Raw genomic sequence first — 25,120 nt, 5'->3', positions numbered from 1 at the left:
ACCCTTCACCAGTTTGCTGCAGTTCCATATCTGCTCCCCTCTCTCTCGCACTGCTGGGAGCCTCCCCTCTTTCAGGACTCCTGCAGCCTCCCTGCCTCTAACCCAGGCTCACATATACTGAGCTCAGGTCACCTGACCCTTGTACATCTGCCCTGGGTCCTGCAGGGCTGTCCAGCTCTGTGCCTGGCATCGTTCTCATTCCTGACCTTTCCACTTGCTGTGATAAAGCCCGCGTCAAATAATGAGTGCATGTGTTGGTGGGGGAGGGGGAGAGAGAGAGATGAAGGGAGGGAACTAGCCAGAGGAAAAGCACACCAGGCCCCAGGGAGATTGAAGGGCTCCTTGGGGAGAGAAGTAGTAGTAGATCTAACACAGCTTCTCCACAATAATCACATCCTCAGAAATCCTATTCTACCATCAGACTTCACTGAGGTTGGATAGAGAGAAAAGTAGCAAGAGTGCTAAGAGCTATGCCAGCCCCCTATAAAGATGTCCAAAAATAGGTGGGATGTCCTACTAATCTCTGATCATCCATCTGTGGAGCCATCCACAGGGAGTGGAAAGAAGAGTGACTGGACATAGACCCAATGTGATAAAGGGCTTCTGTGAAAATAGTAAGGACTTTATTTAAATCCTGGGGGATCTTTGCGTTGAGGATTAGTACCTACGGTTTCTCACTTGAATGGGACAACCCTATCCTCTCACAGAACTATGAGAGGGGAACTCTATCAAGTGATTCTCAAGGACTTTGCTGTCTTCAGGACTGCTTGTGAGCAGAGTGAGACTCCTTAAGGCCATGGAGAAAGATAAGTACAGGACTTACATATAATCTGTAAAATTATAATGACTCATTGGGTCATTATCAAATTTTCTTGAATGTAAAATTCACTTTTTCTGTATTAGATAAAGAATGGTACTGACGAGTCCCTTAATCCAGCACATGTTTAAAAAGACCTTTCAATGAATAGATCAGAGCAATAGGTGATCTAAGGACTATTTATAGTCAATATTTTTTTCAGTAGAAGCTTCCCAAGAGAAACACAGTTTATCTAGACCTATTGCTCCTGCCATCCTCAGATAAGAACATGAACAATAGTAGGTATATTATGTTTCCCAATACCTTTCAGCAGGTATACTGATTCCAGAACAGCCAAAGCACTAGGTGCTCCAATATTTTAACTACAAACCATGATTTCTCTGGCTGGCATTTATTTTGTAGGACCAAAGCTGGTTGAAATGTATCTGCTTGAAATAACTGGCATCAAGTTAGAATTATTCTTTTTTTTTTTTAAATGGGATTTCCACATCCCCAGTGTCTTTATTGGTGGGAAGGGCAGAATTTCAACAGAGAATGATGCCTCATGCAACAAGATTAAATGTAAAGGCTCAGCTGTGTGTTCTTGGAGGTCAGAGCTGTGGGTTTGTTGTATAAAGAACAAAATAAACAATAGTTTGTTTTTAAACCTAAATGTGTACACTCAGGCACAACCCCAGTCAGAACTTGCTGCTGGTTGAAGTCCTGATCCAAAGCTTATTGATGTGAATAGGAGTTTTTCCAATAACTTAAATGGTCATTGGACCAGGTCCTGAATGTAACTCCATACTTCATTTTCACTGAAGTATGCAAGCGATCTTTGTAATTAAAGTAGGTCTTCTATATAAATGGGTTCCTGAAAAATAACTGTGCAAGATTCTTGGTTTCTCTTTTGTGCTCTTCACTTGCCTTGCCTGTATACTTCATTGTGTTCTCAAAAGCCTATTGCACTTATTCCAGCAGTAGTCAGTCAGGTACTTAATTCCCTGCTTGTGGTTCAAAATGCTTCCTCTCTCAGAGATAAATATTTGCTCCAGATATTAATGAGCTAGCCCTCCCAGATGTACCTTTAGGGAGTAGTATGTACTGCCTAGGGTTCTCTGTTCAGTTGTCCTAAGCATCTAGATCTAGTCCTGGATTGTGAACCTCTCTACCTAGAAGGATGGGTGGCTTTTAAATGGGGGTAGGTCTAAAAGGTCCCCTGCTTCCAACTAGTGCTACAGTAATGGTCCCAGCTGGGTTCCATGACAGCCTAAGTAGTCCCAATTCCTCATTTCTTCGACTGCCCTAGGACCTGACCTTTGAAGTCCATGCAGCAAACAGCCTTTGGTCTGAGTATAGCTCCTAGTCTGGTCTCCTGCTTCTATCCTGATCCCTGGGCTTTCTTTCTCAGTTTCTAGTTTAGCCTTCTGCCCTCCTGTCTCTGCCTTCTGATTTTGAATTGTCCTCTTCATTTCAGCCTCTGGTATTGACCCCTTGGCTACAGATTTCAAGCATCTGACTTTATCCTGGTATGTTGGACCTTGCCTCTTAGTCTTGCCCCTGGATTTTGCATGTTTGAGTACTGTCCTCCAGTTTTTGACCTCTGCCTGACTTCTAACCATCCACCAGGGCCTGCAGCTTTATCCACTTCACTGACCTGAACTAGGTTTCCCTGGCATCCTCCAGCCTGGAATAGCTGTTTCTTATAGCAGAACATGACATGTCAAAGGCATTGTCATCATAGATTCATAGATGCTAGGGTCAGAAGGGACCTCAACAGATCATTAAGTTTGCACCCCTGCCTAGGCAGGAAAGAGTGCTGGGGTCAGATGAGCCCAGCCAGATGCCTATCCAGCCTTCTCTTAAAGACCCCCAAGGTAGAGGAGAGCACCATCTCCCTTGGAAGCCCATTCCAATTTTGGCCACCCTTACAGTGAAGAAGTTTTTCCTGATATTTAGCCTAAATCTGCTCTCTGTCAGTTTGTGGCCATTGTTCCTTGTTACCCCAAGAGGTGCCCTGGTGAACAGAGCATCTCCAATCCCTTGCTGCATCCCTCTAATTAATTTGTAGGTGACCACAAGATCACCTCTCAGCTTTCTCTTGCAGAGGTTGAAGAGGTCCAGGTCCCTCAGTCTTTTCTCATAGGGCTTGTCCTGTAAGCCCCTAACCATACGGGTGGCCCTCCTCTGGACCCTCTTGAGTCTATCAATATTTTTCTTGAAGTACGGCACCCAAAACTGGACGCAGTACTCCAACTATGGTCTGACCAGTGCCCGATAGAGGGGAAGTATCACCTCCTTGGTTCTATCTGTCATGCATCTGCTGATGCTTGATAAAGTGCGGTTAGCTTTGCTGATGATTTCATCACACTGATGACACATGTTCCTCTTGGAGTCCACTATAACTCTGAGATCCCTTTCCACTTCTATGCTGCTGAGAGGGTCACTTACCAGCCAGTAGGTGTGCTGGATATTTTTGCACCCTAGGTGCAGCTCTCTGCACTTGTCTTTGTGGTACTGCATCCTATTGTGTGTGTACTGCCCACTTTCCTAACCTGTCCAGGTCTGCCAGTAATCATTCCCTACCATCCGGAGTGTGCACTTCACCCCAAGATTTAGTATTGTCCACAAACTTGGACAGAGTAGACTTCACACCCACATCCAAGTCACTGATGAAGATATTGAAGAGTGCAGGTCCAAGGACTGAGTCCTACAGGACCCCACTACCCACATCCTTCCAGGTCGATCTACTACCCATCTACTACCACTCTCTGGGTGCGACCGCTGAGCCAATTTGCCACCCACCGAACCATGTAAACATCTATGTCACAGTCTCTTAATTTATTTATGAGAATGGGATGAGATACCACATCGAAGGCCTTGCTAAAATCCAAGAATATGACATCCACTTACCTCTACTCCCGCATCTAAGCATTTTGTGATCCTGTCATAAAATGAAACCAGATTTGTCAGGCATGATCTACCTGCTACAGATCCATGCTGATTTCTCTGCTGCACCATCATGCCAGATCTTCTAACAATATCACCATGTTTGAAAGAATGGAGTAACATCAGCCAACATCTAGGCAGAACCAGTCTTGGGCAGAAAACAGAAGTAGCTTGAGCAGATAGTGTAGTTTGAAAATGAAAGCCATGATAATCTGCCCCCTCAAGTGCCTCCCAGACTGTTTCCTTCCACCCACCTACAATTAGCACTCTCATCCATGAACATATGGCCTTTGGGAATAACGACATTCCAAAGAAGGACCACTACTTTGGGCCAGAAAAGCTTTCTAGCCAGCAGGAACAGGCAGAGAAACAGATAAAGCACATCCTGCAGACAGGAGTGCTACAATAATTAAGCCATCAGAATCCTTTCCACAGGGTTCACCAGGATATCTTCTTTGTTCTGTAGATTAGCTGGTTGCTACAAAACTCCAATTCTACATATCATAGTTTCAACATCTCAGTATCATTCCAGCTGTGCTACATACTGTCCTTCTCCTTCCCATCCTTTTTTATGCTGCCATGACTCCTATTCCCCCATACAGTTCTTTGCCCCATCTCGCTCCCTTTGTCTGTCTGTTCAGCTAATTCCTTAGAAACAAACTTTCTCCCAAAGGATTAAAACATATATTGTGCTATTGGCACGATGCTGGCAACCTTGATTATTCTGTTAATATCTTATCATCCTCTTCCTGTAACCTTTTTCCATCTGGTCCATATAGACTATAAATTCTTCTGGGAAGGGATTGTATAATACCAAAAAAAATGAGGCCCTATTCCTGATTCATCCCTAAGCACTATCATATTACAAATATATACCACATATAGCAAATAAATCACCATTGTCTTGATTTATAAAATACTGCAACTTTTGAAGACTCTTTATTAGCTTCCAATGGCACATACTATTGCTAGGAAGCATTTGAGGGCTGCTTACCAGTCTCCAGTCATATCAACAACCTCAACTGAATTCTGACAAATCAAAGTATTAATCTAAACTAAAGCAGAAATCTGGAAAGAATGTGCCAAGATAGTTTCAGCATATCAAAAAAAAAAGCTATCTTTTAATTTGGTATTATACTAATTGCCTCTTGGTATATACAGGTTTGGTTAAACAATATTTAGCAGAGACATAATGCAATCATTCAGTGTTGGTAACACAAACTGGAAAAAAATTTACTGACATTTATAGAACCATTACTAGGGAACTTATCCAATAAAATTAAGATAACAGTTGTACTGCAAATATGGAATATTTTTATACAGAAATGGCCCTCAAAATTTACCCTTTGAGTTAGAAACTGTCAATACATTACCTAGTCCTGCATTTACTTAGGCATTTATGGCAAGAAGGATAATAAAATATGAAAATATTTATGGGCAATAAGGGAAAATATGTTCATAAGTCACAAATGGACTGCGAAACCCTGTCTTGGCACTGCAGAAATAAAAGGCAGTTCATCAGCTTCACGTACAGTGCTGGAATTGAAATAGAATGGTCAGGCATTGCTAATATGATTAAGTCACTTGATTTCACGGTTCTAAAAAAGTAACTGAATTGATTCAAATATGATTTCAGCGTATTAGTTACTTGTGCACTATGGGTCAATAAACAATTGTTGATGTGGGGTATCTTAACCTTGAAATGTTTAGGATTTAAATCAGGTTTGCACTTCAGAGAGGAGTATTGTTTCAAACTAAATTCAAAACCCTTTCAATTGTAACCTTTGTATCCTTAAGTAACACTAGCTACCTAGTCTAGCTTTACCTGACCTAGCCAAAAGAGGCTCCTAAAGAACACTCATGTCAGGTTATTTCAGCGCCTTCAAGTGATTCAGGATGCCATGTAACTAGCATCTGTCACAGAGCTGGGCAATTATTTTGGCTGGAGGGAGGGCTGCTTAACGAGTTTTGGTGAGCTGCCAAGGGCCACATAGCTGACCCGCCCACTGACAGATGTCCTGCCTCCTAGTCACTATCTTAGTACTGGAAGCCCTGCCCCAAACCTCTGAACTTTTCCACCAGAACTCCCTCCCCTTGCCCCAGAAGTACTCCTTTTGGAAGAGGGGGGTTGCCATCTTGAAACTAAAAAAAAATCAAAAAACCCAAAGAAACAAATCATATATTAAAAAAAGGAAACATCTACTATAACTTATATTAATTTTATTAAAAAATATATTTTATCCCAATTTACATGTGAATGCATAGTGTATCTAAAGGTGATTGCATAATAGCTCAAAATACAGTCTAACTCTTATATATTGTATGTGGGAAGATTAAGAGAGTGTATGTGGGGGCTGTGTGGTTGGGGAGTGGGTGTGTAGGGTGTGTATGTAGAGTGTGGGTATGGTGAGTGGGATGTGAGGGGGATGGTGGTGGGTGGGCATGGAGGGGTATGGGTGTGCGGGTATGTGGGAGGGTGTGGGTATGGTAGGAATGGGAGCATGTACAGGGATTGTGAGAGGGTGTGAGTGTGTTTAGTGTATTGTGGGGCTGGGGTGTCTGGGAGGATGTTGATGTGTGTGTGTGGATATGGTGCAGGGTGTCGGAGTGTGTGTGGGTGTGTGGGATTAAGGTGGGGGGTTGGAGTGTGTATGGGGGTTGTGGGAGGGTATCAGTGTATGTTGGGGGTATGGTGGGAGGCGGGGAGCCAGCCCTGCCTGCTTGTCTCAGCTGCAGCAAGCAGTTCCTGGTTGCAAGTCCACGACCCATGTACCATGGCACAGGACCAGCCCAGCCTGGCCCAGCCCAACATGTTTCCAGCTGCAAGGCTGGAGACCGCATGGCACAGCATAGAACCAGCCTCGCTTGGCACGGCCCATCCTCTCCATGCCACAATGCATGGGTCCTGGCCTTATAGCAGGGAACTGCACACCGCAACTTGGATGAGTTTAACCTGGCTGGCTCCATGCTGCACTGCGTGGGTCCCAGTTTTGCAGCCAGGACTGTGTTGTGCCAGGCCAGGCTAAGAGCTTGCTGGGGCCAGTGGGGCTGTTCTTCCCAGAGTAGTGCAGCATGGTGTAGCATGGCATGGCAGGAGCAGGAGCCACAGCCAGAGGTGAGGGGAGCAGAACAGCCCTGCCAGCCCCAGCCACCATGCACAGCAGTTTCCAGTGGGGTTGTTCTTAGTGCAGCTGCAGCCCTCTGGTTGCTGCTGTGATCCCCTTGACTCCAGCGGCCACTCTTCCTCCCACTCCTGCCTCCTGGGCAGATGTATGGGGAAGCTTCAGTCTGGCTGTTTCCACTGGAGGTGAGGGATGCAGTGAAACATCCGGCAGGCTGCAGCCACACTGGGAATAGCTCCACCAGAAGCTGTGCACTGACTGGGGCTGGGGCTGGGGGAAGTGCAGGTGCAGGCTGCCTGGGTGGGAGAGAGTGGGGCTCAGCTCGACATGAAGCACTGCAGGGGCAGCCACAGGCCAGATCCAGCCAGTTGGTGGGACAGATCTAGCCCATGGGCCATATTTTGTCCACCCCTGATCTATCATGTGTGGAACTCCTTATCACATTCTCCATTGTCATGAATCAATATCTCCTTCTCACCACTTTCTGACTGTGTAATTTGTGAATAACTAAGAGTTTATCTTTGCAAAACATGGACCTTTTGCCTTCCTTTTATATTGTACTGACAGTTCTGGGACAGGTATGGCATGAAAAATCAAAGCATGAGCAAAGGAAACATGATGGTGTAGGTGTTAAATTTCCTAGGTACTTAAGGATACGAATCTCAAGTAAACAATCTCAGCTTTTACCTTTAGTCTGTCATATTCTCTTATCCAATTAGAAATCCTACAAATTGAAAATGAGAGAGAAAAAGAGAGAATAGAAACATGGCTAATGAGAACTCTGTATATATCAAGCAATGCAATACTATACCAGCTGTTATAACATAGTCTGGAGATCTACCACAGGTTATGAGTCTGAATTATATAGATAAATATTGAGAAGCCCATCCAAGTGGGGGCTTCCAAAGCCTAGGCACCCTTTAGGCTTAGTGGCTGCTGACAGATGTGAACCCCCATCCTGACCAAAAAGACAAAAAAAACCCCAAACCAGTGCTTTACCAGAAGAGAAAGCATGGGAGTTCAACCTAGCTCCCCAGCATCTGTATAGATTGCATGATTCGATCAGTTATTAGACAAAAGAGCCAAAAATCCCGCTGAAGTACATGATCTATGCAGACATTGTATGAGTCAGCTCAAACTAACACAATGCCTCTTCTGGGCATGCCCTGTGTTGGGCACAGGGGGCTGCCAAGCTGAAAGTAAAGCCTTTTTTTTCATGTTTGTCAGCAGCCAATTATGAGTAAAGATACACAAGAGTGAGATGTTTAGGATCACACCCGGTTGCTTTTGTGTCCCCAACCCAGATAGCCACATACATACCTGCAGCTGACTAAACTAACGACAGCCTTTAGGATGAGTCAGGATTCAACCTTGAACTCATGATCCAAAAGTTCTAAAAAGCCACATGAACCACTCTGCTATGGTGTCTCTAATAACACTTGCTTGCTTAAACTGCAATGTTATTAAAGTGGCCTGCAACAATATTTTAGTGTTCTATCTATTACTGAAGTCATTACCTGTTCTTATAGAAAGCCTCATTAGAAAAATGTTCAAATCATGGAATATAGGGGGAAATCTCCATTAATAATTCTTCCCTATATTTGACCCAGTATCCGATACTATAAAATCCAACATAAATTCAGGACAACAAACATGCATTCTTAGAAGACTTAGCAATGTATTTGATGGTTAATGGACTTTTCCATAAACAGCTAATACACAGGCTGGCTTTCTTTGAGAGACTTGAAGTAAGGCGATTGTAACAGGGAGCTGGTGGCCCTGTTATGGAAGAGTGAAGAGAGTAAAGAGAAACTTACCAGACTCTGTGGGACCGGCCAGCGAGATGATGTCATTTCACCAATGCCAGGAGCATTCGCAGCATCGGAGACCGGCACAGCTGGTAAAGGGTCAATTAATGAGCCCCTATAAGAGAAGCTAGATTTAATTAGTAATTTCCCAGGAAGGGGAGAGGAGCCGGAGCCAAGATACAGTTGCAGCGACGGAACTAGTTTCCCATGTGGAGGCATGGGAGTGACACGGGCAGTGTGCCCGAAGGAAAACAGAAGCCAGGCAGCGTGTTACACTGGGAGTAAACCTCACTGGAAACTCTGCAGGACCAGGTGCTCCTGCTTAGTTAGAGACTTTGTTGCTAGACATTAGGAATAAACATTTGTGGACTGACTACATTACCTGACCAGGCTGAAAGGTGGATCTCTCCAGGCAGAGAGAAGGAGCAAACTAAAAAGCCGGCAGCTGGCCAATTAACAATTTGATTTCCTGTTTGTTTATCTCCACTTTCTGAGAGAGACAGAGAGAGAGCAGAAGGAGGGAGGAAGGAAACACTGAGTGCTGGGTAAGGACCTCAGCCTTCTCAGAACCATGTTTCAATGCATAAAGGTGTTACCCCTGGGGAGGTAGTTTGCCGGCTTCCCCAGCTGCAGTAGCATAAAGGAAAAAGCGAGCGTCACTCTGGGCATTAGTTAAAAATTAGAGGCCACCCACCTGCGAGTACTAACTTTAACTCTCATCAAAGTTGTGGCAGGTGAGAAAAATGCAAAGTGGGGGAAGGCTCTGCCAAAGTGCTCTGTCTTTCTGACTTGATTTAGGACACCCACTCACAGCGATAAAGATGGGCAATTCAATATAAATAGGATTGAACTGAGCCAGTAGAATGCAAATACCCTTTGGGAATTTCCTCTACCAACTGCCATTCTAATCTGTTGCTTGGCTTAGTGCAATTCATCTTGAGCTATGAGCCAACCTGCCATCTTGGTATCAGTCTTACAGGTTCAGTCACAGATACAGTGATTAGAAAAACCACCAGTATTCTGATGGTTTAGGTTATGAGTCTCTGTAGTAGGTTTGGAGTGTTGTTGTACCAGGAAATGTCCACTTCTGGGTCTGCTCCCAAGTGCACTGGGGACCCCCCTACACTCCCGTGGGATGCTCTACCCACCCCACCATATCAGCGTTCATGAGCCACCTGATACCTTGAGGTATATAGAAAAAACATTTAAAGCTGTGTCTATGTCTGAATCACTGAATCTCTCTGAATATATTCAAAGGGTTCCGATTCAATTTGGAGAGATTAAAGGGTCTCCTGATTCAATTTGGATTCAGAGAATGAGCCACCGAATCGGGCCAAATCTCCGCCAAATCGAATCAGCAACTGAAGCATCGCACAACCCTACTGATCAGTGAATGTTTGGTCTCCTTACAGAAAATTCAAACCAAGGGCTATTCAAATCAAGTAAAGTTTCATTTATGACATTTTTCAGTTCACAGAAGGATAAAAACACAACTGAGGATTGACATGGCTTAGCACAGGAGCGGGCAATTATTTCAGCAGGAGGGCTGCTTAATGAGTTTAGATGAGCTATCGAGGGCCAGAATGGTAGACCTGCCCCTTGACAGGTGCCCCACCCCTTAGTCACCATCTTGGGAATGGAAGTTCTGCCCCTTAAGCCCTGACTTTTGGCACCAGAAGTCCCTCCCCTTGCCTCAGAAGTACTCTTTTGGGAGGGGTGCCATCTGGAACTGGAAAAACAACAAATCATATACTAAAAATGAAACTTCTACTATAATATATATTTAATTTTATTTCAAAACATACTTTTGTCCTGATTTCTGTGTGTTTGTATAGTGCATATACAGGTGATTGCATAATAGCTCAACAATAAAGTCTTACACTTTTATATTGTGTGTGTGGGGGTGTGTGGGTAAGTGTGTGGGGTCTGGTTGGGGGGGTGTATGGTGGAGTGTAGGAGGGTGGGGGGTGGGGAAGGTTTGTGAGAGGGTGTGGCTGTGTGTGGGGTGGGGTGTGTGTATGTGGAGGGCTGTGGGGGTATGAGCAAGGTGTGGGTGTGTGTGTATGGTTTGTGGGGTATAAGGGAGGGTGGGAGCATTTGTCAGCTGTAACAGCAGGCAGTGGGCCCTCCAGGTGCTCATGGCCTGTGCAGGTGCAGCCACCCTGCAGCATGTGGCTCCAGCCAGTTCCATGAGTTGCACATGGTGGTAAGTAGTGGAGCCAGGTCAGTCCATCTCTATCACACAGGGCTTATATGCAGCTCCCAGCACTCATGCATCACCAGGTGGAATCCCCACATGATTGAGCTGGCTGTCTTCCCTGCTCCCTGCTGCCCCATGTAGCTCCTGGGACTCCACCAGAAGTGGCAGCTTTCCCCACTCCCTGTTCTCCAGAAGTGTCCCAAGAACTACACATGGTGGCAGGGAGCAGGAAGACAGCTGGTTCCATAGCAAAGGGCTTCCCCCAGGTGGCATGTAAGTCCTGGGAGCTGCACATGAACCATGGGGAGCCCTGTGCAATAGAGATGGGCCAGCCTGGCTCCACTCCTTGCTGCCACATGCAGCACCCAGAAATGCCTGGAGCTGCATGGTGGCAAGGACTGTGTACCATGGGGGGGACTGTGTTGGGGGTTTACCACTCCTCCCACCTTCCGTCTCACCCATGGGCTAGGTGGGGCACAATTTATTGGTGGGTGCACAGGCCAGATTAAATTGCCTGGTGGGCCACATCTAACCCACGGGATGTATTTTGCCTGCCCCTGGCTTAGCAGCACCTTGGACCTGTTCACTTTCTCCTCTCCATGATCCTTTTCTCCTGGTATTTTGGCATCAGGATATAAATACTATAAGTTCTCTTATATCAGGTGTTCCTCTCTAGATCAGATGAGCCTACCGTATTCTAGTGTTTTTGCTCAAAATGATTCCACCATATGGGAGATACTGGGTCATTATATAATGTCAGTAATGGTCTAAGTTGGTATTCCTTCAGAAGGTTAAACAGCAATTTATACAATTATTTTTAAATAGAAAAAACAAATACCTCCATGATAATGTGAAAATTACATATGCTATTTAAAGGCTGGTAAGAGATGATGATTACTAGTTGCTAGTTTAAAATCACAAGCATGGCATTTGAGAACAGTTAAGTGCTTGTCACATTAATGATGCAATTGCCCTAAGAAGACCTTTCACATTGGCACATCCCACGTGCAAATCCACAGCCTTCTGTAGCTGTGCTTATATTAACTCAACCACATTGGTATGAGAGATGATGACTTGAAAGAATAACGAGGATATTACTAATTCTCAAGCTAAGCAACTCACAAAGTCATATCTAAAAATGGATTCAGGTGGAATCACCAGAAGTTACAAGTTTGCAACATAGAATTAAATGTCTCTCCAAAGACCTCCCTTGCAGTCAACTTGTAAATAACTTCTCACCAAAACTGCTGAGAATGCCACCTGCTTCCCACTCCCCATATTTACATGCATTATACCACCACTTTGCAACAGTATCCCTTTCAATTCGTGGACCTCAACATATCTATACATTAATTAATCTAGCCTTGACCTGGAGAAAGCCTACAATCATGTACCCAGAGAGGAAATATGGGAGTGCCTGAGAGTTAAGGAGTTGCCAGAGAAATAGGTCAGAACCATCAAGGACTTGTATTCGAAGTGCACAATGAAAGTGAGGAGAACTTCTGGAGAGACAAACAGTTTTAAGGTGAAGGTGGGCATACATAAAAGGTCAGCTTTGAGCCCATTCCTGTTTTCAATCATGATGGATGTGTTTACTGAACAAATAAGGAGGAGGCCACCCTGGAATATGGTGTTTGCAGATGATGTGGTCATTTGCACTAAGAGTCTAGAAGAAGTGAAAGCTGGGTTGAACCAATGAAGAAACATGTTAGAGGGAAGCGAAATGAAGATTAGTTAATCCAAAACAAAATATATATGCACTGTGATTTCTCTGAGGTACCTGAAGTTGGAAATGTGATAATCAATCATGTTCATGAAGTTGACAAGAGAAACATGTTAAAAAAGTTGACAAGTTTAAATATCTGGGGTCAACTGTTCAACAGAATGCAGTTAGATGAATAGTTGAACCACTGAACAACAGCAGAGTGGACAAACTGGAAATTGGCAACAGAAATATTATGTGACATGAGAGTATCAGTGAAGCTGAAGGGGAAAGTCTACAAGACATGTGCATCCAGTGCTATTGTACAGAGGAGAGACATGGCCCCTGAAGAAAACTCAAGAAAGGAAACTGAACATGACAGAGATCAGAATGCTCCAATGGATGAGTGTAGGAGTGTAGGAGTGATGAAGGTGGATAAAGTGAGAAATTCTTATATCAGAGGATCGGTGAAGGTAGTGGAGGCATCTAAGAAAGTACAAGAGATAAGACTGGCATGGTATAGGCATGTTCAAAGAAGTCTGGATGAATAAATGGGAAAAGAAGTTACCAGAATGGCACTACCAGGAAGAAGGGGAAGAGGAGGATCAAAGATGGTATGGAGAGATATAATGGAGGGAGATATGAAAGAGAAGGAGTTGGAAAAAGATATGTATGACTACAGTTGGTAGAGAGCCAGGATCCACACAGCAACCCTGTTTAGAGTGGACAAGTGAGGGAAAAAGAAGACAAATTAATCTAGCTTTGTAAGACCCCTGAGAGGGATGGAATCAGTTATTGTCTATATTTTGCAAAGGTGGAAATTGAGGCATAAAGAAATTAATTATGGCCACTTTACACAAGTGCTGAGTACCTGCTCCATGGGAGTCAATGAATACTTAGCAAGTTTAATCATCAGGCCTGCAAAGAATTTGTGAAGGTCACTCAGGAAATTTGCAAAAAATAGAATCAAGATCCTTTGCCTTAATCAGACAACTTTCAAAAGTATGTCTCTTGTTTAGCCACTATTTAATGCTCATTTAACTCTATCATAACCTTGTTTTAAACCTGCAGTCCCAGACAAGAGATGCTTAGTATGGTATTCAGTGTTTGAATGAAAATGATTTTGAAATTACTGAATTAGAACTATTTAAAAATATATTAGGTAATCTCTCACATGTAGATATTTATGTTACTATCCGTTTGCTCATTGAGAGGGAAACTAAATGTCTGCAATCCACAGTTGTTTATTGTTTGGGTTAAGCCCAGGGTGAAGTGTGAAGTTTTTACTACTCTGTGGCACTTCATGCTCTGTTCTCCTGTGCATTAGGGCCCTCCCTAATGTGCTATAAGAACTACCACTGGAGACTATGAAGAGCAAAGAACCCCTCTGTCTTAAACTGTTTTAAGAGAAGCAGTAGGCAACAGTTATGAGTTCCATTAATTTGTGAAATTAACATGTAGGAAATAGGCTTGAATAAGGATACCAGAAGAGAAAGCTCTGAAGGGATGCCATACATTCATTGCCTTTTCCCAAACATTATATTATAATCAAACTCTTCAATGTCATCTTCCTGGACTTCAAGAAGGCCTTTGACATGGTTTCCCACCACATTCTCTTAAAAAAACTTGGTGACTGTGGCATCGATGCCTACACAGTCAGATAGATAGCAAATTGGCTGGATGGTCACAACCACAGAGTGGTGGTCGATGGGCCGTTTTCGACCTGGAGAGTCATGGGCAGTGGAGTCACCCAGGGCTCAGCCCTGGGCCCTGTACTGTTCAACATCTTTATCAGCGATCTGGATGTGGGTGTGGAAAGCATGCTGTCTAAATTCGCTGATGACACCAAGTTGTGGGGCGAGGTGAGCACACTGGAGGGGAGGGACAGAACCCAGCTAGATCTAGACAAATTACAGAGGTGGGCGGATGAGAATAGGATGGAATGCAACGCAGACAAGTGCAGGGTACTGCATCTAGGGAGAAGGAACCAGCAACACACCTATAGGCTGGGGAACACCCTTCTTGTCAACACAGTGGCAGAAAGGGATCTTGGAGTTATTGTTTACTTCAGGATGAACATGAGCCACCAATGCGAGGAAGCGGTCAGTAAGGCTAACCACATCTTGTTGTACATCTTCAGATGCATCACAAGCAGGTTCAGGGAGGTGATCTTCTCCTCTATGCGGCATTGGTCAGGCTGCAGTTGGAGTACTGTGTCCAGTTCTGGGCACTGCACTTCAAGAGGGTTGTGGCTAGCATTGAGAGGGTCCAGAGGAGGGGCACTTGTATGGTCAAGGGGCAGTGGGCCAGGCCCTACAAAGAGAGGCTAAAGAGCCTGAACCTATTCAGCCTTCACAAAAGAAGGCTGAGAGGGGATCGGGTGGCCATTTACAAACTCACCAGGGGGGACCAGCGAAAAGTAGGGGAGGCTCTGTTCCCCCAGGCACCACCTGGGGTTACTAGGAATAATGGGCACAAATTGTTAGAGAAAAGGTTCAGGCTGGACATCAGGAGACATTACTTTACAGTTAGGGCTGCCACGCTCTGGAATAGGCTCCTAAGTGAGGTGGTACTCTCTCCTACCTTGGGGTCTTCAAGAGGAGGCTAGACAGATATTTGGCTGGGGTGCTATGACCCTGGCACCCATTCCTGCCCGGGGCAGGGGATTGGACCTGATGATCTGTTTAGGTCCCTTCTGACCCTAAGCACTATGATACTATGATACTATGATTTAAATGTATGTGTACGAATATGTATGTGCTTTAGTATGTAGACACACATATCCTTATAATACTTGATTTATTGATCTTTGTGTATATTAGAGACAGACAGAAAGAGATAGAGAAAGAGATTAATTTCTACTTTTCCAACTACTTTATACTGTTTAGACATGAAACAGAATCTACTGATTTCTTTATAGTTTAGAATTCTCTATTCTATGGCCATGTCTACCTGAGTAGACACAGCCATAGTTGTTACTGCATAGTTGTTACTGTGCAGTCATTTAGTGCTTGCATATTCAAGTACTAAATGATGGTGCAATAACCAGCATTCTTCCACAGTAGTGTTCCTGCATGGCTTCCTGGTAACACTGTGCAGTACCTCATTACTGCACAATAGCATCACATTGTGGTTTGTGTCACACAATGCTACTGCTCAGGAAGTGTCTTATGTAGATGCAGCCTATAAATGGAAAGATAAGGCCAAATTCTCAGCTGGCTTAAACTAAGAATTCAGTAGACTTGTACCTGCTTAAAATAATAGAGTACTGAGCATGGAATGATAATTGGTCTCTTAAGGTTAATTCATGAAAGATCTACTTACATATTTATTATTTACTTAAAGGTCCATTCACATATTGACTTAAAAAGGTACCACATGGACTGGAAAGGGGAAGAGTTCAACCAGCTTCATATGGACAGCAGGCCATCTTGGGCTGAAGACTGCTTCCTCTTCTGCTGCCAAGGCTCTGTCAGCTCCAAAGAGGCTGCTGACATTGCTGGAAAAGGGAAAGGCCCAGCCATTCTGCGTGCAAGGACTAGAGGCTACCCTGGGTTGGTGCTACTCAAGGATAATCCTCAAGCGCATCCTTTGGCCTTGTAATTCAGCAGGGACAGGGGCAGACCCAAGGGCCATTCCAATTCCCAAAGGCCATGGTATTCCTTGTTATAATTGCCTAATTTGAACAATGTGTTTCTTTTGGTGGGAAGGAGAGAGAGAATGTTTTGGGGACAGCTATATGAGAGAGAGGGAGCTACGGTCTTAGAAGGGACAGTAAGAGGGGAGGAGGACTCCTTTGTGTATGAAACAGGGAAGGGAAGTGGGTAGAGAAGGAAAAGAATATAGGGCAAATGTTATACTCCTTTATGGAGTTAATAAATGGGGTTGGGAAGCAAGACTGGGTTGGGGAGACACTTCCCTATGGGACAGGAGGCAGAAAGGGAGGGGGGAGTAGACTGGGTTTGAACTTCAGGGCATGTGGATGGGTTGTTTATTATACTGTCTTATTTTGATGTTTTATTATATTTTTATAAGTTACTTTATCTTTTATTATAATCTTCCCCAAGCTTTTTTGTGGGAAGGGTTGAAATCAAATAAATAAATAAATAAAGTTGACTCCATAATGAAGTGGTTTGCTATATTAGAACTAAGTGAACAGACATTGGCTGTGTACTCACATTCAAATAATCTGGGAGAATTCTCCCAAGTTTGTTCTCCCAGTAGGAAAACTTCCCCAGAGCTACATGTACAGATATTTGAATAGAGAGGCCCTAAAGAGTGGAGAGCTTGGAATACTGACACTGTGCATCTGGGGGGTGGGGGGCAGGAAGCTGGAGGCAGCAATAGAAGAACATGGGAGGCAGGCCCTGTGCACACATCACAGTGTGCTCTACATGCTTCCTTAGTCTCCCTGGTGATAAATGGCAGCAGTGCATAGGACAGCCCTAATTGGTTGACTCAGACTGCCCATGGTCCACCTGTGTTTCCCTGCAGCACAATGTGACAACTGTGAAAAAGATGTATTCTGTTCCCTCCTGCAGCAGCAAAGTCCAGTGAGCAACACATTGCTACCCTAGAGGATAGAAGGGATGCTGGAGGATGTCATATCTAGACATCCACTCTCTCAGAAGAAACTCTACTGGGATTTAACCTTGATTGTTCCCAGGTTATTTTTCTCTTGGAGCAGCCATTTTTGCCCTGGGAGAAAGGGCCAAAATAGCTGTATATTTGTGGTTTTTCCTTGGAGAGCAGCAACTTTTTCAGGAAAAAAAAATGAATGTTTTTATGAGGCCTCTGTCAACAGTATTAGGAGAAAATTGTATATGGATGTTTTCCAATTCATAAATAGCTCACTGTTTCCTTAGCAATTAACAAGTCATTGAAAATATCTAGAATAAACTGAGTATGCTCTTTCTTGAACTGTATAAGTTGATTTTTCAATTCAATGGATGAAATTTCCTTGAAGAAAAGCAATGGACAGTGCTATTCTTTCAATAAATATTGAATCATTTATTGCTGTAATGCATTGGAAAAAGTATGATAAAATACCTGAATATTGTCATTACTGTCTCCAAGATGTTGTTATAATGTAAACACTTATTCAAGATGCCTGTCTGTTTAATAGCACAAACAGCTTTTACCAGTTTAGATAACTATTAAATCCAAGTCAATCACCTGGAGCAGTATGAAATAGTCACTATTCATTTTTGTAAATAATATTACCTGCACCAGTGCTGTGACAAGACTTTGCATTAACTGTGTAATATTTGGTGGCTGCAGCATTCATAGTGTGAACAGAAAAATTGGTGGAAACATATGCAATAAGCTGTGCTAAATAAGCCATGACTCTGATGCAGTCAAGGATGCCCTTGGTCAAGATGCTGAAGAACAGACTTGCTACAGTTAATCCATTTGCAAAGCTTTGGAAATGGAAATAAATGCTGATAGAAAGAAAGGGCTTGGATTTCCAGATTCCAAGGGTAAAGGTTTTTTAAAAATTTCATTCTGCTTTGTATTTATGCTCTAATCTAGCTTGACTGTACTTTCTGTCTGGATAGATATATGTTTATCCTCTCCATCACTGTAGTTCCTTCCTTCCTTACAAACAACTTATCTTCGTCATACCATATGAGGTTAGGGAAGTTTGATTATTTTTCCCTGGTTGAAATGAAAAATTAAGACTTCAGTGACTTCTCCCAGCAATCCTGGCAAGCCTCTGGAAGAGCCAGGAATGGAACCCATGTTTTCTGAGTCTCAGTTCAGTACCTTAACCAGAAACTATCCCTGCTTCCTTGGATGTGCGGGGAGAAAGGCAAAAGGAAAAAAAAATGGTTTCATTAGAGTCTTTCTGTTTTGATTTAGCACATTCCTAGGAGAAAAGGGATAGGGCTTATTAGTAATACTTGCAGAACTCATAGGAAGCAAGATCCAAAATGAGTACCATTTATTTGTACTACCTGTCTCTCAGCATGATAGACAAGAGGGTCTGCCTGAGGCTAGGCTTCATCTTTTGCTGCTGTTGTCTACTGGACTTTTTAGAAGATAACCCACCACCTAGATGCCATGCAGGTGACTAACCTTCTCAGTTGCTCCAGTGCAAGAGTCATCTTAATGTTTTGAAGTGCTATTATTGCCAGACTGTCATGAGTGGCTCTGCTACCATGTCATAGGTGCAAGAAATTTGGGGTAGGCACAGAATTAAAAGAGCTGCCTTTATGTAGCCCATAGCAGCACAATGGGATTGTGGAATATGATTGAGGCTTCTACTGGAAATACAAATAGTATAAATAAGTAATGTGAGTGGACAGGTGGTGATTCCCAAGTGTAGCATGGCTACTAAAAAAGATGTTTGCCCTCCATTCCTGGGTCTCTTACTATTGCCTGACACTCTCAGAATTGGATCAATAGTATTACCTTTAGATACTTTCAATGAGCTATCATTAAGCACCTCTTCTTCTGAGCCCCTATGATTCAGGGATACGTGCAAGATATTGCAGTTAGCTGCTTTGAAATGAAAGCTTCATAATTTTTACAAAAAAGAATCAAACATCCAACACCCAGAGACTGGAGAATTCTACCCCTGCTCCAGCCTTTTGTTTGAGTTGAATCTACATACCTGGAAAACAACCTCTATACACAGAACTGCCTCAGTCAGGAGAAACATTCCAATGACCCTCTCTCCTGTGTAACAGAAAACCTCTTACCAAGAAGAAAGAAAAATTCAGCACCCTGCTTGCCATCAGACACCTTGGAAGTAAGCAGACTGCTCCAACTTTCATTTGAGCCTAATTTGAATAAAATGAACTTTTCCACCTAGGGGAACCTACAACATCTTTCTATTCTCCTGTGAAATATGAAGTTTCATTTCTACCTGGGAGAAAAGTTACAATCTGTGTATTCTCCTTTGCCTGAGGAAGGGTGCATGAGCCCGAAAGCTTGCAAATCAAGACTTTTTTTGCAACTATTTAGTTGGTCTAATAAAAGATATTTCCTCTACCAACAGCTCCTATGATTGCTTTTTTCATCCTCCTGTGCCCTCCTTACCCACATTACTCTTCAGGGACACACTGAACAAGTTCCAAGATAGGTGGATTAATGTGCTATATAGGCCTTAATGTCTTTTTACAGCAATACCTCCCTTGCAAGGACTCAGGCCTTCTAGTAAGTTAAGCAGCTAGTCCAGATGTATCAGGTTCTTGTACCAAATTCAGCACATAGGAAAATCATTATTCAGAAAAAACACAAGTGGTTAGCAAGATTAGAACAGGCACGGTCAAATGCTATACAAACTCTATGTGCATGCTGGCTTCTGTAGTCCTTGCACATTCATGTTGGCTAGTCACCAGGTGTTACACAGTTTGCATCTTATTTTGTTCTGGTTTCAGTATGTCCTGCTATGCAATTACCTCCTTCACTGTTTCTTGATTGTCCTCTTTACTGAAAAGCTGCATTTGCAATTTTGCTTGTTCTGCTGCTTTGCGAATTTCTATGGCTTTTTCCAAATTTAACTCACAGAATGTCTCTCAGCAGATGCTCACGTACTTTCCTATTGCTTTAAGTTACCTCTAAAAATATGACCCCATGAATCACAGAGATACAAAATCAGTGGTTTCTTTAATAAATATTTTAAAACTATTAAACCAGTTGTGAGGTTCACCAATTTTTATGGTGTCTGTAAGAAACATTAATAAGGATAAAGGACCCTGATTCAACCTGTTCACAGTCAAAGTTTAGAATATCAGAACATTAAACAATTTTTAAGGGGAAGGAGTGAATATGAAGACTGCAAAAATAAAAATATGTATTGATTGGTGTTTCCATATACTTTGGAAAGTTTTGCTATTTAAAAATACATAGTATACTGTGCTTTTATTTGTATTTCCCTTTTCCTTTTCTTTTGCTTTCCCTTTTCTGACTAAAATAAGTTCATGTTTGTGGGCTTTATGGAAAAAATTAGCAGTACAGCTTGTGGATTTTGCTTATTATATTTTTCAAAAAAGGCTGTACTTCCAGCCTTGAAAGCCTTTCCATTCACAGTGTTCTTGTTGTCAACCCTTTACTCATCCATATTCCATCAGGTCAAATTTCCAGTGCCAAACTTACTAGCTAGTTCACCTTAGCTAGTTGTTCAATAATTCACAAGCATTAAGTAATAATTGAAGCTTTCTGTGATAATCCATCCTTTAATGCCCCAAAGCCTCCACACATATTTTGTCACCTTGCATGGGACTTGCCCCTACATCTGTTTCACACATTTCCATAGGGCAAGGAATGCCTTCCTTATGGTCCATGTACCACAAACAGAAAGCATTTAACGATTACTTCATTTGTCTTATTTACAAATGAAGCACTAATGGCCTCATACTTGCATTGAACTGAGAGAGTGACAAGAAAGGAAACCTGTGTCTATTACAGAGGGCGGCAGAGTTAGTCAAGCAATACCATCTCTCCCCTGAAGTGACAGTAGATGTGTCAACAATGCCAAGGGATCACCAGTGTTGTGCACAGCTGATAGCCAAGAAAAAATCAATATGCATATTCTATCTTCATTTATCAACAGGAGATCACTGACTACAAATGTTAGTGCTTAAATTTTCCTTTTGTCAGAGGGTGACCATCAACCAGCAAGTCCAATGCAATCTATGTACTATATCTAAACCTAAAAACTTACTGCTGTAGACCATTTTGTGTAGATCTATGGCAGGGTGATTAGTTTTTTTTTATTTGAATTCAAGCAGAAGGTAGGGCAGGATGGCTCCTTGTAAACTATCTGGTTCAGGGAACCATGAACTTTCATAGGCAACAACCTATTTTTCCAGATACTCAAATCTGTGTACTTTAGATCTGCTAAATGAGTAATCTGGCTTCTTGAGCGCTCTGATCTGGTGTGCTAGGGCAAGAGTTTGAGGTCTGTATGCAGTGGCATAGAGAAAGAGAGCATCCTCTTTATGATCCTGTCTCCCTCCTCCCCTCCCCACAGATTCTCTTTCTTGGTCTTACTTTAACTTGTGCCTTTTGCCCACCAAAATGACATGCAGAAACCATACAGACAGAGATTGGTTGGTCCCAAATAATCATGCTTACTATATTTGGAAAAATATATGCAAAGCCTAGCTATGTATGTATACTGCTGCTCTATTTTCTGACAGTTTTTCAAAACATAAAACAATCACCTCCACTAATTAGCTGAAACTATTTAAAGCCACATTATCCTGTGACTTTGCACCAAAATATTATCTTTAGTTACATGTAAAGTCTGATTACTTTTCTCATATATAAAAATGCAGCAAAGAAGCCTGTATTTTTACAAAGAAAACTAGTAGTACTTCAGTCCCTTAATAATCTATCATATATAGCAGTAATTCTCAGCTGGGGTGCCAGGGCCAGCTGGGGTGCTACCAGATCATTTGAAGGGTGCCCTGAGGTGTGAATAAATAAGCAGATAAAGTATGCAGATAAGAGCAAAGTCAGGCTTAGCCCTACCTGGATGATCTCCTTTTTCTCTCACGGGAAGTAAGCACTGTCATCTATAAATTAGTTTTTGAAATGGAGTGCCACTCCATTCACAAAAGTTATGGAGGGGTGCCTCAATTCCAAAAAAGGTTGAGAACCATTGGTATATACTTGGCAACCATCAATCCTTTGGATCATGGTGTATGTGCAAGAGGTCTGTCATGCCAAGACCTTCAATACATATGAAGGCATGGATGCTGCCCTAGGCCTACCGTCCCCACACCCCTTTACACCATTGAGATAGAATCCAAAGGGCAGAACTAATCCAGGCATTCAGGGCCTCAAGGGGTGTAGCATCTGCCAGAAGGCAACAGATTAGAGCTGCTGCTGACTGTTTAATGCCTCAGCAAAGGCATATTTCTCTCAGGGTGATGTCCCTTAACCTGTCTTCACCCAAGGAATACCCACAGGGCAGTGGGGCCTAAGGTTTTGAGGCACCCTATACTCATTCTAGAAGTTGCAACACTGTGGTATTTTATAGGAGCTACTCTGTCATTAGTAGCCCCACCACATTGCCACCCAGCCCTCCAGTATGCAGTTTACAGTCATACCCAGAACCAGCTGGTATATATAGCAATCATCTTAATCTATGAACTGTTGCTATTTACTTTTTTGCAGATTTTGTTAAAAGAAAAACACTGTAATTAGTCAAGTAATTATTCCGCACAATTTTACATTAAACAATAGTTAACAGGGAAATCTTTTGTCGGTGCTGTTACAAATAGTATTAAATAAGCAAGTAAGATGTACCCGTGTTATTATTCATTTATTTAAAAACATATTTTACACCGAAATATCACTGTGAAATGAGAGGCACAGAATATCTAGAGTTCTGAAAAAAACTGAAACTGACAGAAATGCAGTTTAGATCAAATGAATCCATTTATTTTTTTTCAAATAAGATTATATAAAAACAAAAAGATTTGGTTTTTAAAGCTCTATTGCTCTGAAATGGTGTAGACTTTAATCACATTTTTCAAGATTTGATTAAGTATGGTGGTCTGCTATGAAGGAGGACAACCTTATCTTTGCTTGGTATGTTATACACATGGACATACAATGACAATAGCAGAAATATAAAAAAGGAAGAAAAAGAAGTATTTGCTGTTATTGTTGCAGTCCAGTAGTATCGGCTAATGAGTCTTATTAGTATGTAATTCAACCCACACTGACAATTCATTTCACTCTACTGCACCATTTGTAATGAATATGCCTCAAGGGGCCTGATTCTGCAGTTGACCCCTCCATCTGTGCAGAGGTTGTTGGCTTCAGTGGAGTTCAAATGAATCCAGGCAATTCTTATAGTATGAAAAAGGCCTACATTTGTACAAGCCTAACTATTCTCTCCTTCTGCCTAGATTCTATTCCTGTTTCTCTAGTTTTCTTGTATTATAGTTTTAAATTTTTTTTCAGCATTGCTGACCATTCGCAACTCTAGCTTCGGCACCTTTGAAAAGCAGGTCTTTATGGATATTGTCTTTTATTTATTAATGGATGTATGGTTCATATAATATGTACACAACAAACAAGTGAGCACCACAAAAGATGGTAAGATAGACAAGAAGTTATGAGATTGAATGGTCTTCTTTCACATTGCTACATGTAATTATGGACCTAATTTTTATTTGCTAAGTTCCCTTAATATTGCTCTGGTACTATTAAAAATGGTTGAGTGTATATGAGAATCTGGCCACAGATGTGGCATGTCAGAGCACACACCAACTGCTGAAACTTCCTTAGCCTGACGAAGGGTTTTTGAACCCGAAAGCTTGCTTAATAACTTTTCTCCAACTATTTGGGTTGGTCTAATAAAAGATGTCAAATTCACCAAAGGAACCTTGTCTGCTCATGTCATCCAGGTAATTTGACATTTTACTTATCTCCCATTTCAGCCTATACTCTCAAATATGGTTATTACAACCAGTAATGTTACTGTCTTATGAAAAGTCTGAAGAACTTATCCCTGTAGTCTCATTTTAGGGCAATAACATTAGTCCTAACATTTAGCATCTACTTGCATCATCTGCATACAGGTTTCCTACAGATGTCACCTGACTTAAGTTCTTAAGGATGTTTTCCTACAACTATCATTTCTAGGGGAAAAAAAAAAAATTTGATTTTCACACATTTAGCATATTTTTAACATGGCTACTGAAGACCTAGCAAGTCTCCCTCTCTTGCATCCAAACATGAATCTAGGAAAATGAGGTGGAAGAAATTTTCTTAAAATGGTAGTAAGTGCATAACTTCTACATCAGTAGTGCAAATAAAGCTTTAATATATAGGCAAGGCATAAATCCAGCCATGTATACACTGTATGGAAGCAGCCCAAACTGTCAAAAACATTGACTTTCCAGTGAAAAATCAGAACCAGAGAACTAATGTCTAGAAATTAAAAAAAAAAAAAAAAAAAGATTTTCTTTTCGGAGCTGCCATCTGGATCCACATGGGAGCTGTAACCAAAATGGTTCTTGTACCTGTGTCAGGCTAAACTATGAGTCCCATGAGGCACTATCTTTGCCCATTTTGCTGACTCACAGTGATGCATCCTGGGAGAACAAATTCAATTCCCACATGGTACTGTGGCAGCATTTCCTAATATTCATTTTTGCAGATTTTTCCCAAAATCTTTTGATTTGACACCCAAAAAATGTACAAAAAAAATTGGGAGAGGGGATGAGTTGAAAGTCACTATTCTGAGAAGCTGATACTACCACAAAAATACATGCATCTCTTGAAAGAAAATTGGGAAAATAGATATGTTTTCATGAAAAATCAACCCAGTTGTGACAGAAATCTAATGCTGGCTCTGATTAGGAAGCAGGCTGCCATATCAGAAAGGGCTTTCCTTTCATATATAGTAGTGATTCTCAACTTTGGGGTTGCGACCCCATTAGGGGAACATGGGGTCACAAAAACACTCTAAAGTGTCAACCAATCATGATAATAATCACAGAAAGAAGCAGGGAAGAGCAGGTTCCCCATGTAGGCTGGCAGATTTCCAGCCTGGAAGGGGGGCTGCTTGGGGTG

Source organism: Alligator mississippiensis, chromosome 1 (assembly GCF_030867095.1).
Source record: "Alligator mississippiensis isolate rAllMis1 chromosome 1, rAllMis1, whole genome shotgun sequence".
NCBI classification, from domain to species: Eukaryota; Metazoa; Chordata; order Crocodylia; family Alligatoridae; genus Alligator; species Alligator mississippiensis.
Note: the sequence above shows the minus strand (reverse complement) of the source record.